The 15632-nt window shown below is 41.7% G+C and overlaps 1 long non-coding RNA gene across 2 annotated transcripts in view; it reads left to right on the top strand.

The window, feature by feature from the left end:
• Window positions 1–14984, top strand: part of LOC121933004 — a 152843-nt gene extending 137859 nt beyond the window's left edge. For both annotated transcript variants that reach the window (XR_006104443.1, XR_006104442.1), the window contains exon 5: window positions 14257–14984. This is a non-coding gene — a long non-coding RNA (uncharacterized LOC121933004). The remainder of the gene's footprint in view (window positions 1–14256) is intronic.
• The last annotated feature ends 648 nt before the right edge of the window (window positions 14985–15632 follow it).

Genomic DNA, 15632 nt, shown 5'->3' with positions numbered 1-15632 from the left:
TATTAATAAATAAAGTAAAGGTACCAGATCCTATCTGATTTTGGATACTAAGCATGGTCAGCCTGGGTTAGTACTTGGATGGGAGACTACCGATGGAGGCTATGTGATGTAGGCTATATTTTAGCGGAAGGAACTGGCAACACCGTGTTTGACTATCCCTTGGCTAAGAAAAGCTTATGAAATTCATGAGGTCACCATGAACCAACAGATGATCTAAAGGCAAATGCACACATATGTGTGCATTTACAGTTTTAAAATGCTTTGCAAGGATTCTTCTTTCTTCTGATCATGACTGATCTCTTGTTTTTTGCTCTGGCCAGGGAAATATATTATATATGAATTCTATAGATTAGAATTCTATAGGGAGTATCTTCAAAAACTGAATGTTTATGCCAGCTGTTTTGGAGTTCCCATCAGTGCCACCCAACTAATAGTAATAGGTTGTGGAGACATCAAATCTAAAAGCTATGGAGAGCCAAAGATTTCTCACCTCTGGTTTATGCACTGAAAGAGGAGAGCTTGCCATAGGCTACCTCTGGCAAACAGCTGATGTGGTGTTTCTGTAAAGAGGGATCAAATGGTTTTGTTCTTTTACCTATCGCAATGAATAGAATGAAAATAAATTTTGCAGACAATGATTTTAGCCTAGCCTTCACTTTGACCACACTAGCTTTCTCGGGGAAAAGGAATGATTTCAGTTTCTTTGTATATGGAAGTACGCCCGAGTCAGCATTGCACAGGTGTCACAACCTAGGGATGTATAAGAAGCTTTTTCAAAAGAATTCTCTGAAACACTCAGTGTTAATGGAAACAGTATAAGAATATTTTAAAACCATAAACGTGAGGTCTCTTCCAACTCTGTGATTCTTTGAAATGCACACAATGGATAATATGCACTCATTTCTGGGGGACGGGGTGGAGGAGCTTGCATTCTAATGAGAAATTGGGATGGAATAAGCTTAATGATGGAAGCATCTGTGGATGGCATCTTCAGAGAATGCTGGCATGGAAGCATGGCCCTTTTGAGGTTTCAGGACTATAACCTCCATGACATCTCCCACTGCCTTATGTTGACTAAGGCTGCATGGGAGCTGCAGTCTAATATCTTGTTGTCTTTCATGCCAGCATTCTCTGAAGAAGCCAGCCACAGATGCTGGCGAAACGTCAGGAATAAACTCTTCTAGAACATGGCCACATAGCCTGAAAAACCCACCAAAAACTATTATTCTGTGTTAATTGCCATGATTCTATTCTATGGAATCATGGAAATGGTAGTCTGGTGAGGCACAAGTATGCTCTACTGAGAATCCCAGGATTCCATGGGATGTCGCCATGGCAGTTAAAGTGGTAAAATCACAGTATAAGCCTGTGGTGTGAATGGGCCTCTGGCAGAGGGCTTTGTGATGGGGCTATCATGCTTGTAGACCACAGCAGCTTTGTGATCTGAGACAGACCACTGCAAACTGACCACCGTTTTAGCTTTCCAGAGTGTCTTGGAGTTAAATTCTGTCAGGGTCTGCATTAGGAGCAATTTATAGTAGATAGGACTCAGCCACCTGGTACAGTGGGGTGGATGATGGGAGTTGTGGAGCCTTAGCAGCACATATGCTTATTGAAAACCATGCACAATAAGGCTGCTCCAAGACAGTTTGCTGCCTGAGGCAGAGCCCAATTATTGTCAGTTCAAGAAGTTGGATTTGAAGTGGAATACCCTGCAAATGCTTCTTTTGCTTCTCTTCCTGGCAATGCAAAAACACTACCAATTTGATGCCTTTTAATTATAGTCTAAATCAGCATTGTGAGGCAGCCTCCTCACTCTGCCTAATACTGATTTTGGCACCCTAGTATAGAATAACAGCCCATTTGTGAATATGTGCATGTATCTCATACTTGAACATGTATGATCAATCTGTGGATTGACTACCATAGATTATTCAGTCGGTGTCACTGCAAACACTTCCATGTATCCTGTTCACACATTTCAGCCGGGAGTTGTCATAATGTTAGGTAACGTGAAAATGGCTCTGAGCCTATTTGCTGCCATGCTGACAACAGAGTTCAGTTCCTTTTACATAAGGCAGATAAGGAATGCTTTCCTCCCAAATGTCTCCTTACTCAAAGGGGATTCATCCAAAAAAGCTTTTCTTGAATACAAAGCATCTTCCTTCCTTCCGTTCTTCACTGCCCCTACAATTTTCTTTTATTGCTTGACCAGTCTCTCATTCTCATTCAAATCTGACCACACACTAGACTGCCAAAAAAACCCAGCCTCCCACCAAAATAAGCTTTATCAAAAAGTCCTTGCTGGATCAAAAATGCAGAGGATTTTCTAGTTGGGGGGATATAGATATTATAATATATATATATATATATATATATATTCTTTCCACGTGGGAAAAGCTGCTTAATGAATCCTTGACTGGAAATGCAAGCCTTTTTGCCAAGGCTTCTTGGCACTCTCAGAGTCACGTAGTCAAATGAGCTGTAACAGCCAAAGAGGGAGAATAAGCAGTTAAATGAAAGCATTACTTAAGCCATGTGAAGGGAATAAGCCTAGATTTCCCCCCTTTTGGGAATGTGTGTATGCCATTCTTCTTCTCCCCCATCAACTCCCCATCTTTTCTTTTTTGTTCACTTTCTCCTAGCTATTTCTTCTCCTTTCTTCAGGGATGGCATTTCATTGCATTATCCAGTTTGGATGGGCAGAGAATATCAAGGTATCCAGGGTCTCAAAGCAGAAGTCTGGGCCCTTCTCTTGGACATATTCAATCTCAAATTACAAGGCCAAAACAAGAAAGAAAGAAAGAAAGAGAGCTATTGCATTTTGCAAGCATTACACAATGTTTATTTCAATAATTCTGCAATAATCGGAAGCATAGAAAAGGTGGCTACCTGTGCAGAAAAAAAAGGACATGGAATGAAAGAGGATGCAGATACATACTGATTTATCAATGCAAACTGGAAAACAATTACCGTAATTTCAATAGAAATGCAAAGTATAGTAGGAAAGCTTGTTGCCCTCGCAGTCTGCTGTCCAAGTGGTAAGTGTTGATGGGTAGTTTTGAGGTCTTTGCTTTCCCTTCCTGTAGTAGTTTATCTTTAAACTTAATTTAAGATGGGACAGCCTTTCAAGTCAGGGACAGTCCTCTGTAAAGTCAGACACATGGCCACTGTACAGGTGCTCCTGAAAAATAATTTCATCTGGTTTAAAATATGGTGAGTAGTAACAGGGGAAGGACTTTCTTGCAAATGCTCCCAAAGCAACTTATTGCAAGCATTAGAATGGAAAATGTAATACATTTTTGCCCCCCAAATTAATCAAATTTGCTCCATCCTCAGTATGACATCCCTTCAAACATTTAAACATGGCTATCATATCACCTCTTAACCTTCTCTTCCCCACTTTAAACATACCCAGCTCTCTAAGTCGCTCCTCATAGGGCATGGTTTCCAGCCATGGGGGAATGTTTAGATTCAATAGACATTATCGCCCACCCCTGTTGTCTGAAAGATCATCATTTTGGTGGAATCCTGTTCTGTACAACTGTGGATTCAACCCATTAAATATATAAATTGGAATTGTTGGGATGCATTCAGACTTAGTGGTACTCAGAGCAGGCCCAATGAAATCCATGGGGATTAAGATAGTTAAACGATGTACTCAGTCTATTTTGGATTACATTTGAGAAAAGCAGGGTGCAAATAACCTAATAAATACACCTCTCTAAGAAGATAACTGCTGTTCGTTTCTCTTTCTCATTTCCTCCTGTCTGTCTTCTGTTCCATAGTGTTCACAGGTTACCATCTTTGTTCTCCAAATGACATGGCCAGGTGGGAATGCAGAGTGTATGTGTGTGTTTGCATGTGTGCGCACAGCTCGATGTGGGATTGTTTAAGAGAGATTTTCCCTCATCCCGGTCCATGTGACCAGCATCAGCTGCAGCTCTCTGTCTCTTAATCTGGCGATAAGCGTGATTATCGAAGGAAGGGCTGCTCTGAGCTTTTGTAACTGTGACAGGGGAGCTTTCAAGTTGCACTTTGCTGGCAGAGCGGAGCTTAAAGCCAGGGAATCAGATTCCAAGCGTGGCTTTGCATCTCGTTGCTTGCTGGGATCATGAGCACAGGGCAAAGATGGGAGTGGAGATGGGAGCCTTATGAGGACTTTGCTTACGAGGCGGAAAAAAAGGAAGCGAAGAAGGCAGCATGGGAGCAACATTTGCTTCCCCGGGTTTGCAATGAAGACGCACACAGATGGTAGGCCCTGCCATCACTGCTCCATTGGGATTGGACCCAGTGCAGGTCCAGACATTTTACTGTCCCCTTTTGCAGTCAGCTTGGTTGGATTTCTTTTATCTTGGATCAGAACTCTGGAAAATTAACAACTGTTTGACTACAACTTCCAAAGTTCCTCACTGAGACTGGACAATGGCCATCCTCAACATGGGATTCTGGAATTAGATTCCAAAAACAGTAACTGTTAATGGATAACGGTTATAACTAATAACCTGATCCATTATTTCATTGTTTATAGCCATTAATTTGTTGATATGACCTGCAACTGTCCCTCACGGTTATTGCATTCATTGTAGGAGTGACCAATTCATCACTTGTGCCCAACCTTTGGGTGATATGCTTTTTTGTATTTAGCTTCCCTGATCCTCACACAGTAGACACAAATTCTGACTCAAGCACCATGCTCAAGGTCTTACCAGCTTGGTAGGACTTGCCAGACCTTGTACTTTGCTGGCAAACCTCAGGGTCATTTCCATGTCATGATGTGTAGACTTCTGAGTTCCTTGAGATATATCAGTATATAGATTTGTTGTTGTTAGGATGAGTCTTCAAGTTCACTTGGATGCATGGTGACCCTATTGTAGGATGTGGGTTTGTTTTGTAGCAAAATTTATTTGGGAGGAAGGGATTGCCATTTCCTTCCCCTTCAGCTAAGAGTCTGTGATGGTGATGATGATGATGATGTATTTGTACCCCGCCTCTCCCTTGCGGATCGAGTTAGCTTACATAGATCATCCAATGGTTTTCCATGGCTGTGTAAGAATTTGAACTGTGGTATCCCAGAGTCCTAGTATCCCAGATCCCATCTATCTGATGGCAGCCAGTGGGATGTAATAGTTTGAGTGTTAGAAACCAGTACACCCCACTGGCTGCCATCAGATAGATAGATAGACAGACAGAGTTTCTTGTTCACATTTCCTCCATCCTGTCCTTGCACCCAAGTATACTAAAGTGGAGTTGTACCATCACGACAATCCTGTTAGCATAGTACCATTATTGGGGAACTTTAATTTCTATCTTGTATTATCCTTGCAAGATATGTAAACATATGTATGTAATTAATGTATGGAAGTCAGAGCCTCAAGATGTGTTGAGGCCCCCTAATTCAGATGGCTTTCGTGCCAGATAAGAAAAAATCATGAAGCATAAATTTATCAAATGCATCAAAGACTATCAAGTCATGATAGTGAACATACCGTTTCCAGGTTGAAACAGATACTGGCGAACAGCAGCAATAGCAAGAGAGGGTTGTTTCTTTTATTTTCTAATTATGGGAGAACATGATGCTCTATTGGATCTGATTCAGCTGGACTCTTCTTCACATCCTCAATGTTTTCACATAAGTCCTTAATGTTTTCTCGTATCTGCAATGTGGTCGTGTAACCAACTGAATGCCATTTCCTAACATTACAAACTGAGACTTCTGAGTGTCAAAATCCATCCCTTGGAGCTTTCTTCAAATGGTTTCTGAAAATGCATCTGTTTATATGGCACTTCTTCCCTAGTAATTATTTTTACCACCTTTTAAATGTTGTTTCTAATTGTTAAATATATATATATATATATATATATATATATATATATATATAATCAATATTTTCAAAGTGTCTTAAATTGCTTTATGCCGTTCTTATATCTGCTTTTAGTGTGAACTGCTTGAAGATCTATTACTCTCAAATGGCATGCAAATATTATTTAAAAATATAGTTCTGACAGGGTTTTTGTGAAGATGGCTGAGTGGGGATTGCATTTTGAAATGTGCTTTAAAAGAATTTAATATCTCTAAAATAAAAGTTAGGGCCAAGGGATTGTTTGAAAAGCTACCTGTCTCTTTGTGGCTGGCCTAAGAGTTTGAACCTAGATTTCTTGCACATGAATCTACAATGTGAATCCTTGCAACATGTAGACTTTCCCAACTGTGGCTGTCAACCTTCGATGTATTCTGGGGGTATCAATGGAGAAAACAGCACGATGAGGCAATAGATTCAGATTAAGAGGTGATTTGTTTTCTACTCAGGCAGAAGCTCTTGCCACATTGACAGCTTGTTGTATCCGTTTATGAAAGGGTGGGAAGGAAAAAGCAGCATAGTGGTGCTGTCAAAAAAATAATGGTAGCCATCTATTTCTTATACTGCTCAGTTGTGTGGACTGCGCATAGGGATTTGACTCTCTCTCTCTGTCTTTTTTTGGTGACTTCTGACACAAAATTGTGCTGATCTGAAGTTATCCATCTGCTTTTGCACTTCTGGCATATCCTGAAGCTATATTTGGATTTAAAAAGCATACCAAACGCTCAGCAGTCCACATCTTGAGAGAAAAGACATGTAGAAATGTGCACTTAAATACATACAGTACTGAAATCCAAATGTTCAGAGTGTATAAAATGTGCATACGGGTGAATGTCTGTCAGTGCAGCAAGGTCTGGAAATAGACGATTTACCCATCCCTCCCATAGATTCTGATCAAATGGTTTCTATCTTCTCTGAGTTCAGAGGATCACATGGTTAATAGTCCTTTGCAGTTATAGCCTTGTAGTTGTGAGCTTGCAAGCCTTCAAGGAAGTGGCTCACCACATGGATTGAGATTTCTTCCACAACACTGTTTTTTCCCCTTCTTTGAGGGTTCCTTCCTTCCTTCCTTCCTTCCTTCCTTCCTTCCTTTGTGGGTTTGAGAAACAACATGAAGGAATCCTGAATTGCTACATATGAATTCTGACATTTGCATTTTGATGCCTTTCTAGTAACTCTTTGCTTTGCATTTTGTTGACTGCCCACAAATCCTGCCTTGCTGACAATCCAATATTCCTGTCTGTTGCACAGTGCTAGAAAGGCACATGTTGTGTTGGCAGTTGGGTAAAAGCTCCAGGTTGGCACTTTTCACCCTGCCAGTGCCACTCCTGTTGCAGAACAAAAAATCACAATCAAGTTTGCAAGGGCCCAGAGCTTGCTATTAGGACTGGATCATGGCATTGGCGTGGCTTCCGGGCTCTTAGGACGCATGCATCATTTAAACAGCATAGCTCCAAAGTTACCCAAAGCAGCTTGATTTTGGCTTGTCTGCATGGGGCCATAGCCTACAGCACCTGGTATTCATTGACAATCTCCCATCCAAGTACAAACCAGGGCTGACCCTGCTTTGATCTCAGGAAGACAGAGTATCTCTTGCCACTCACCATCAGCTAAAAAAAATGGGGATATTGTTTTGCTGTGGTTTTTCCTATTTTCCACTGAAGTTCCACACTTAAAATGAGTGGCCCCTTAAAGCAGGCATTTTTAATGGCTTTTAGCAATTTGCTGCCTAGACTTGGTTGCCCAGTTTGCCACTAAATTTTGGCAACCCTTTTTTGGTGAATGTGAAAACAGCCTTGGCGATTGCATGTCTGTACTGTCTAGTATATACTGCCTAGTATAACATAGTGCATAATTTGATGACCATTGCACAGTGTGTTTTCACTGTCAGAGAAAAGCACGGAGTGATCACAACATTTGCAACATGAATTGTGCTTATAATGGATGTGCCCAGGAAAGAGCAGGAAAGAAACCTAGGCTGGAAATAGCTCCACGTCTCTTGTGAGATGAAGTTCCATCCTCAGCTCCTTTTAGTGTTGTAACTATGGTTTAAAAGCATCAATGAATGAGAAAGCAGCAGGAGGACCCAAAGAAGCAACAGGCTCTGTGTCTGCAACATTTAAGATATATGAAGGCGCGCGCATGTATGTGCGTGCTTCATTGTTCGGGGACGAGCAGCTCGGCGAAAGAGAAAACAGTCATTCTGTACCAATCAACACAAAGACAGAGCCGTATGAAAGCAGAGGAAAGAGGCTGCCTTCCTTAATTCAAAGCACATGCTGCCAATTTGAGCTTTGCCCTATAATCTTCCAAACTGGAATTTGGCCAGTGGATTTGCTTCGATTGAATGGCTGGGGGTGGGGTGGGGGGCTTGCCCTGCCCTGCTTTGAAAAGCTGGCATGCAACACTTCCAAATGGCTGGGCAAAGGGTCAGAACGGACTCTGCTGAGTTCAGCCTTCAGTACTGCCACCTGGAGAGAGTCCCTTCTTGCAAATTAACAGTGGATGAAGCTGTTGGTGTTGGTGTCTCAGTATCCCAGTCTTATAGCATTGCAGCTCTGTTTCTGTATCACTTTGCCTTTAAAATATATGTGGTTTGTTTGGGAATACGATTTGTAAAAATGCATAAGTCAAGCATGTTAAGACGTGTACAAATATATATGCAAACACACACATATGCACATCTTAACACGCTTAACATATGTATTTTTACAAATCATATTCCTGAACAAAATCACACTTATGTATATCATCTTCGTGGATTTTTAAAGGGAAAAAACAACAACCAGAGAACCGCATTGTAAAGTTTGGGGGGGAAACTGTTATTACTCTTACTGTTGTACAAAAGTATATAAGACAACTTGCATAAAATCACCGGAGTGCAAAATCAGATGGAAATGTACTCTAAAAATGAATAAAAAGTATATATTTAAAGCGGTAGTTTTCCAAACGACTGAATCAAACAATAAAAGACCCGGAGCCATCGCATTGCATGCTTCTTTCCTGCTCTGGCTCAGTTTTTTTCATCCAGCCATAATCGATAATCTCATTCATTACATGAGTTGTTTGTGGAGAAGCCAAGTTTAGTGGGATTATGTAAGCAAATAAGAATGGCTTAGCTAGATAAAACTAAATCCCGTTGTGTCCAGCACTACGTCTTCCAATAGAAGCTATTCAAATGCCTCTAAGTACCTCCCATTGGCTATGGAAACCGCCACATTTCTCTTGCTTGCTTTGTTGTCTTTGTGTCCTCTTCAAAGATGAACTATCATTGAACATGGAGGCTTTATTAAGTTACCAACATCTTCAACAGTCATTAGCCCTAGTACCTAAGAATACATCTAGTCATACATGCCTGAACATTGCTTGATAACAGTATCTTCCCTCTGACAAATGTGTGAATAGAGACTGTTGGAAGCTTGTGTTTCAGGTTAAGCTATATCTATGGTGATTGCCTGATAACACAGATGATAACTGATAAGGCAGTTGTCGTGATGTTCCTGCAATTGTGAACCAACTTATAGTTTAGACCTTCATCTACTTTAGTTCTAGTGATACCTATGATGGCCTTCAACCTATCTCTATGGTATTTAAAGCACATTGGCATATATATATATATTTCCAACCTACATCTGAAGTCTCTTCTACATTTTCCAGTCCCCTCCCCTATGGGATATTAGTATATTAGGTCATTTTAAACCCTAGGCTTCATGATATGATTTCCCACCCCATTTTAGATGCTGTTGTGACTTACTCCAAAGAGTAATAAGCTAACCTTGCTGTATTAGGAGACCATCTTTCTCATTCAGATGAGAGAAATGTAAGATCTCCCCATAAAGATGGGAATTCTGCCTTTTACTTAAGGTAAAAGATGGAATTTGCTGCCCACATTTTCTCTATGCATGGAAAATGAGAATGAAGGAAGAAGAATTCTATTTTCTTCTTCTTTGTAGAGAGGTTCTAGAGGTTTCATATTGTTGAATGCTCCATTACTAGTAAGGGGAGCATTCAACAATATGATTTCTTTATTTGCTGTTTGAAGTGGTATGGCCCTGAAAGAAATGTACGTTCTTCTTTGGTCTTTACATCTCTCTCTCTCTCTCTCTCTCTCTCTCTGTATGCATTTTGTGTTGTTTTATACTTCATCCATTCATCCATATAGGATCCAGACCAGCTTACAATGTACTACAAAATGCAGCAAAAATAACTCATAATATTAAAAAAAACAGTAAAAATTAAATTGGATTAAAATCTGTCTTCCATATTGTTCCTCCCAGGAACAATATCAGTTCTCTTCAGGGTGTTTAACTTTTGACTGAATCCTTCCATTTTGGCAATTGCCTTATAGTTGAGATGTATGGGAAGCTAAACTGATGTAGTGTTGTCACTATGAGCTAGAACATTTGGCTTGCCTGGTAAGACTCCACTCCCCAATCCAAACACCATGAAAAAAGCCCAGTCTCAGTAAAAAAAAAAAAGAGGGCATTATACTCCTGGTAGTTTCCAGAAAGTATGATCCTTCATGAAAAAAATACATCCCTTTGCATGCCTTGTTTTGAAGAAAGTGGACTTTCAGCTGTGTCTGATTTGGGTTTCAAGGTGCTATGGCCCATAGTGGTCCAAAAGGGATTGGCTCCTAGACCAAACTCACACGTCTGTATGCTAAGACAAAGGGAAAGCCCACCTTTCAAGCCTTTCTCTAACTGGTTATTTTCATGTGCCTTCAAGTCATTTCTGACTTTAAGGTGACTCTAAGATAAACCTATCATGGGGTTTTCTTGGCTAGATATTCTCAGAGAGGGTTTGCCTTTGTCTTCCTCCGATGCTGATAGAATGTGACTTGCTCAAAGTCACCTGCTGGGTTTCCATGGCTGAGCAGCAACTGCTAACCATGATCTCCAGGGTCATAGTCCAGTATTCACTCTCAACTACTGCTTAGGCCCACCATGATCCTTTTAACTGAGGCCCCTTCTTCAATATGAACATAAAATAACAGGCCTACCTTCCAAGGCTGTGATAAGGTTGACTGAGAAGTCTTTTGAACTGTAGAAATATGTAGCTGCAAAGTCTTATCCTTAATTAGACATTCCAATGAGAAACAAAGACAGGAAAACCTTTAAATGTACTGTATATACTCATGTATACGTTTAGACGTTTTAGTCAAAAAATGACTTTAAAAACCTGGGTCGACTTATCCATGGGTCAATGTAAGTACTGTTCTTTAACTCTTATTTAAAAAGGAACTGTCCCCTGGTAAAAAACAAGAGTGTAATCTGTCTTGGAAGCACTGGCCCTCCCTCTACTCTCTCATCCATCCAACCTTTAGTCTGTGCAGTTATGCCTTCTGGAATTTTGTAAGTTCTTTGGCATGATTTTCCTTTGCTTCATCCTTTGCATCCCTTGTTACATGCCCTTAGGGTTTACCTCGACTTATCCACGGACCATATCAAATTCCATCATTTTGGTCTCCAAACCTCCACTCAACTTATACATGAGGTCGATTTATAGTCAAGCATATATGGTAGATCCGATTGCAACCTTGCCCTGCTCTCTTGGCCCACTCCCCACTGTTCTTTGTATGGACCACTTTCTGAAAGGATTGCTGCCACTGGGCCCTTGTTTCACACCTTGGCTCCACCTAAGCATTACTTTTCATTTGGCCGCCTTTGTTACTTTCCGTTTGGGTGCTTGCGGTTGTGCTGTGAGCAGGTGCCCAGGCTGGCAGGGGTTAACATGGCCCTTTCCCAGCTTGTGCCTCCATGCTGCAAAGGCTGCTGCAACCGCCACTAACCCACCATCTCCCTCTCCCTCTCTTTGCTTCTGTATGCAGCAGGCAAGGCTGATTCAGCCAGCCTTTCGGGTTCCTGCCCCGAGCTGTTGCTAGGGAGCCGTTCGGCAAGGCTGAGCTATGCAAGGGAACAGCCTGGCCTGTCAACGTGTCTGAGATGAACCATAGCCCAGACCCTCTACAGCTGGGACCAAGCATGCCTCAGCTCTTGTCTGGGGCCTGGGAATGGCCCAGGCTTGTGAGGTTCAAGGGCAAACTTGCTATTCATTAGAAGCAGGTCCTTGACATTCTCTCTCTCTCTGCTTCTCTCTTTCTGGGGTCTGTGTGTGTGTGTGTTTTCCCCTCTTCTATCTTTCTTTTGACACATTCCTGGGTGCCTCTGCTACAACTAAACCCCCTTCTCTGCAACTCCCCCTTCCACTTCTCCCATGAGTAGCCCTCCCCAGGAGACCAGGCATGGAAGGGAACAATGCCCCGGAGTAAGGCTATTCAGGCAAAGAGGCCCAGGCAGACTGCTTGCCTGTCTACCTCCTTCGCCATGGCTGGTCCCCTTGATGTTGTTTGCCGTGCCCTGTTTTTAATGTGATCCCTCGTCTGGACCACCGTTCTCCTCTTTCTGGCCGCGCATCTGCCGGGGAGAGATTATAGGCTGGTTTTTTGGCTTTGGATTTTAGATCATTGATGTCCTTATTATCTTGAGATTTGCAGGAAATTATAATTTGAGATAAGAAAATGTCAGCTGCGTCCCCCTTCCCGCTTGGTCTCTAAAGAAACCCCACAAAAAGCACCGGGAAAGTCCCTCCTTAGAGAAAAATGAAGTCAAAGGCTTTCATAGCCAACATCCATAGTATTTTGTGGGTTTTTCGGGCTACATGGCCATGTTCTAGAACAATTTATTCCTGACGTTCCGCCAGCATCTGTGGCTGGCATCTTCAGAGAATCTCTCTTTGAAGATGCCAGCCACAGATGCTGGCATAATGTCAGAAATAAACTCCTCCAGAACATGGCCACATAGCCCCGAAAAACCCACAAAAAACTATAATGAAGAATTTGTTACTATAATGAAGAATTTGTTATGGAGAAGCCTTTGCAAAGGACAAGTGAAAGCGCTAGTAAAAACCACATGTATACACACATATGCACACTCCAAGTATGGATGCTAAAGCATACGGTGCAGGCATAACACTCTCCAGTGCCCTTCTTCCCCCCGTCAGAATGGAATATTTCATACCTTTTAAGAATCAGAGCCTCCCTGTAATTATCCAAGACAAACAGCATGTGCTGTTGGTTTAAAATGATATTTTCCCCCTTAGCTCAGGTCCCTGGAGCAGAATGGAGGTGTAATTGTGCTAAGGAGTTAGCAAGAGAAAGGGGGAGAATACAGCTTTTGGTCACATTTTGAGTTGGAGGGCTTGAACCAGGGGACAGGGCATGAAAAGCTCTTATTTGCATAAATAGCATGTGTCTACTGAAGGAAAAAAGAAAGAAAGATATCAGGGGCCTGCAAAATTCAATGGAGGTTGTGGAGGGGGGGGAAAAGAGGGAGGAGGGCAAGGGGAGAAAGCAAAGGGAGAGTGGAAAAAAATGATAGTGAAAGGGTTTTTTCCCCCTAAGTAACACCCTGGTGCGATTAAATTGTCCAGAAAGTTTCTCCCTGTGTGTCGATGAAATGGTTGATGGGGTGAGGCGAAGGAGGAGGGACGCGGTCCCTCCTTCCAAAGCGCATGAATAGAAAATTGGCAAAGGGAAAAGAATCCGATTAAGCAGAAAAAACCCTGACATTTTATTTATTATGGGGTGGGGTGAGGGTTACATATAGGTAAAGCACCTTGATGAAAATTTACCACTGGCCCATTTTTATTCTCCCACTCGCAAACTGCTGCAAATTGGTTTATTTGATGGAGAATTGTTTTCTCGTCTCTCATTCGGGATCTCAGATTATAGGCAACGGGAGTTAATTGCAAAGATTTACACTCTAAAGTATAGGCAGGAGTATCTGTCCAAAATCCTAATTCTGCTCATATACTCAAGTATATTAGTCTTTTGGGAAGGTGGCAGTGAGGGTTGCCAGGAGTCCCTTATTATAAGACATGTCTCCTGTTTGAGGTTGGACAGATTTTACTTTTATATTGACTGAATGAAACGTCCAAAAAACAAAACATTTATTTTTGGGTGTTTGGGCCCTTCATAAAAACACGTGTGCATGATGTTATTTATGAAGGTGGACAAGATGTTAATTTTATAGAGAATCACACGCTTAAGTGAACTGCTGACCTAGAAGGAAGGGGAGCTCTCTCCATCCTAATGACTATTTTTGGGGGGCAATTCTCCTATTCCAGATTTCCTAAACCTGGTGGGGGTTCAGGTCACTTGGACTTGAAATCTTCTTTTATTTCTCAGTGGTAGAAACTGTTCTGGAAATCTAGCCATTGAAATCTGAGTGGGATGGGGAGAGGGAAGAGGACTACTGTCTCAATATGAATTAAATGATTCTCTTGGCAAAATGATTTTTATGTCATGTTTGGATCGCTTCTTATGTTGGTGTGTGAGTTCAGAAGGCATTTTAAGCAAATAAATAACTTCTGTTCTTTGTTGTTGTTGTTGTAGGCTCCCATTATGAAGAATTCCACAAATTTGGAAGACATTGATTTCTTGGTCTGACTTGCTACAGATGAAGGCTCACCTGCTTTTCTCGTTTCATGGAGGAATGGATTTTTGTGTCTGCTATCTTCTGTATGCCAGACATGAAGAGTTTTCTTAGGATGCTGAGACTTACATTTTCCAAATTGCCTAATTTGGCAGGAAGGCAAGACAAAGGAACTCCTTACTGAGTATCTGAAAGAAGCAGAGTGCATTCTCCATCTTTCTAGGATTTGGCCTTCTTGGTTGTATTGGATCATATATAGGAAAATCAGAAGTTTCTCCTGCACCATCTCTGTAAAGCTAGATGCTGAAGGAAGGGGAAATCTGAATTAGAATCGTCGTCTGTAGTTGTTGATGTTATAATATGATGTTACTGAGATGACTTGTGACTCAATAAAGATACAGGGATCTTGACGATGTCAAGGAAGATGGTTCCATCTTGCTTTCAGCAAAAGTGTATTGGCATCATAAAATGACCTGCAACATTGGTCAGTGTTTTGTTCTTTTTTTCTTTTTGGGCTTCTCTACAACCGAGGCTGTTTCTTTTCCACATTATTTCCCACAAAACATAAGCATAAAGTGAAGCAGGAGATAGGTATCTACTCTGCAATGGGCCCAAATAGACCGGCCAAAATAAAGCTGCTTCCGGTCATTTTGGAGGTATGCTGTTTAAATGATGCATGCGTCCTAAGACATCGGAAGCCACACCAAAGCCATGCTCCAGTCCTAAGGACTGGAGTGCAGCTTTGGTGCAGCTTCTGGAATCTTAAGATGTGTGGCCATTAGCCTCCAAAGTGACCCGAAGCAGCTTTATTTTGGCTTGTCTGTTTGGGCCCAATATTTCCCAAGTTGTTGATTTCCAGATGATTTGCACTGTAGTGTCCACAATTCCCCCATCATTGACCATGCTAGGTGGTGCCAACTGAAGTTGTAGGCTAAATACAGCTGGAAGGCCAAAGATCTCCCAGCCCTGTTGTAAAGCCTTCTTGGGCACATGTGTATGCACACACACACACACACACACACACACACACACACACAAAGAGAGAGGACTGCTAAACTGGCACTGCTGAATGTCACTGTTACCTTTTAAGAGTCTGCTCTAGAATTTAGCCACCATCACAATGGCTTCAGATCGCAGAGGAAGATTTGCAGCAGTAGGGAAATTTGTGGGACCAATGTGGCATAGGAGTTCGAGCACCTGACGATGACACTGGAAACCAGGGTTTGAATCTCTGCTCAGCCATGACACAACAACCACAATGGAAGTTTGTCTGCTACTACTGGTCACAGCATTCTGGGATTATATACCTAAAATCACATACCATAGATTAGTAAAA

This window comes from Sceloporus undulatus, chromosome 6 (assembly GCF_019175285.1).
Source record: "Sceloporus undulatus isolate JIND9_A2432 ecotype Alabama chromosome 6, SceUnd_v1.1, whole genome shotgun sequence".
NCBI classification, from domain to species: Eukaryota; Metazoa; Chordata; class Lepidosauria; order Squamata; family Phrynosomatidae; genus Sceloporus; species Sceloporus undulatus.
Note: the sequence above shows the minus strand (reverse complement) of the source record. Positions and strands in the feature narration are given on the sequence as shown.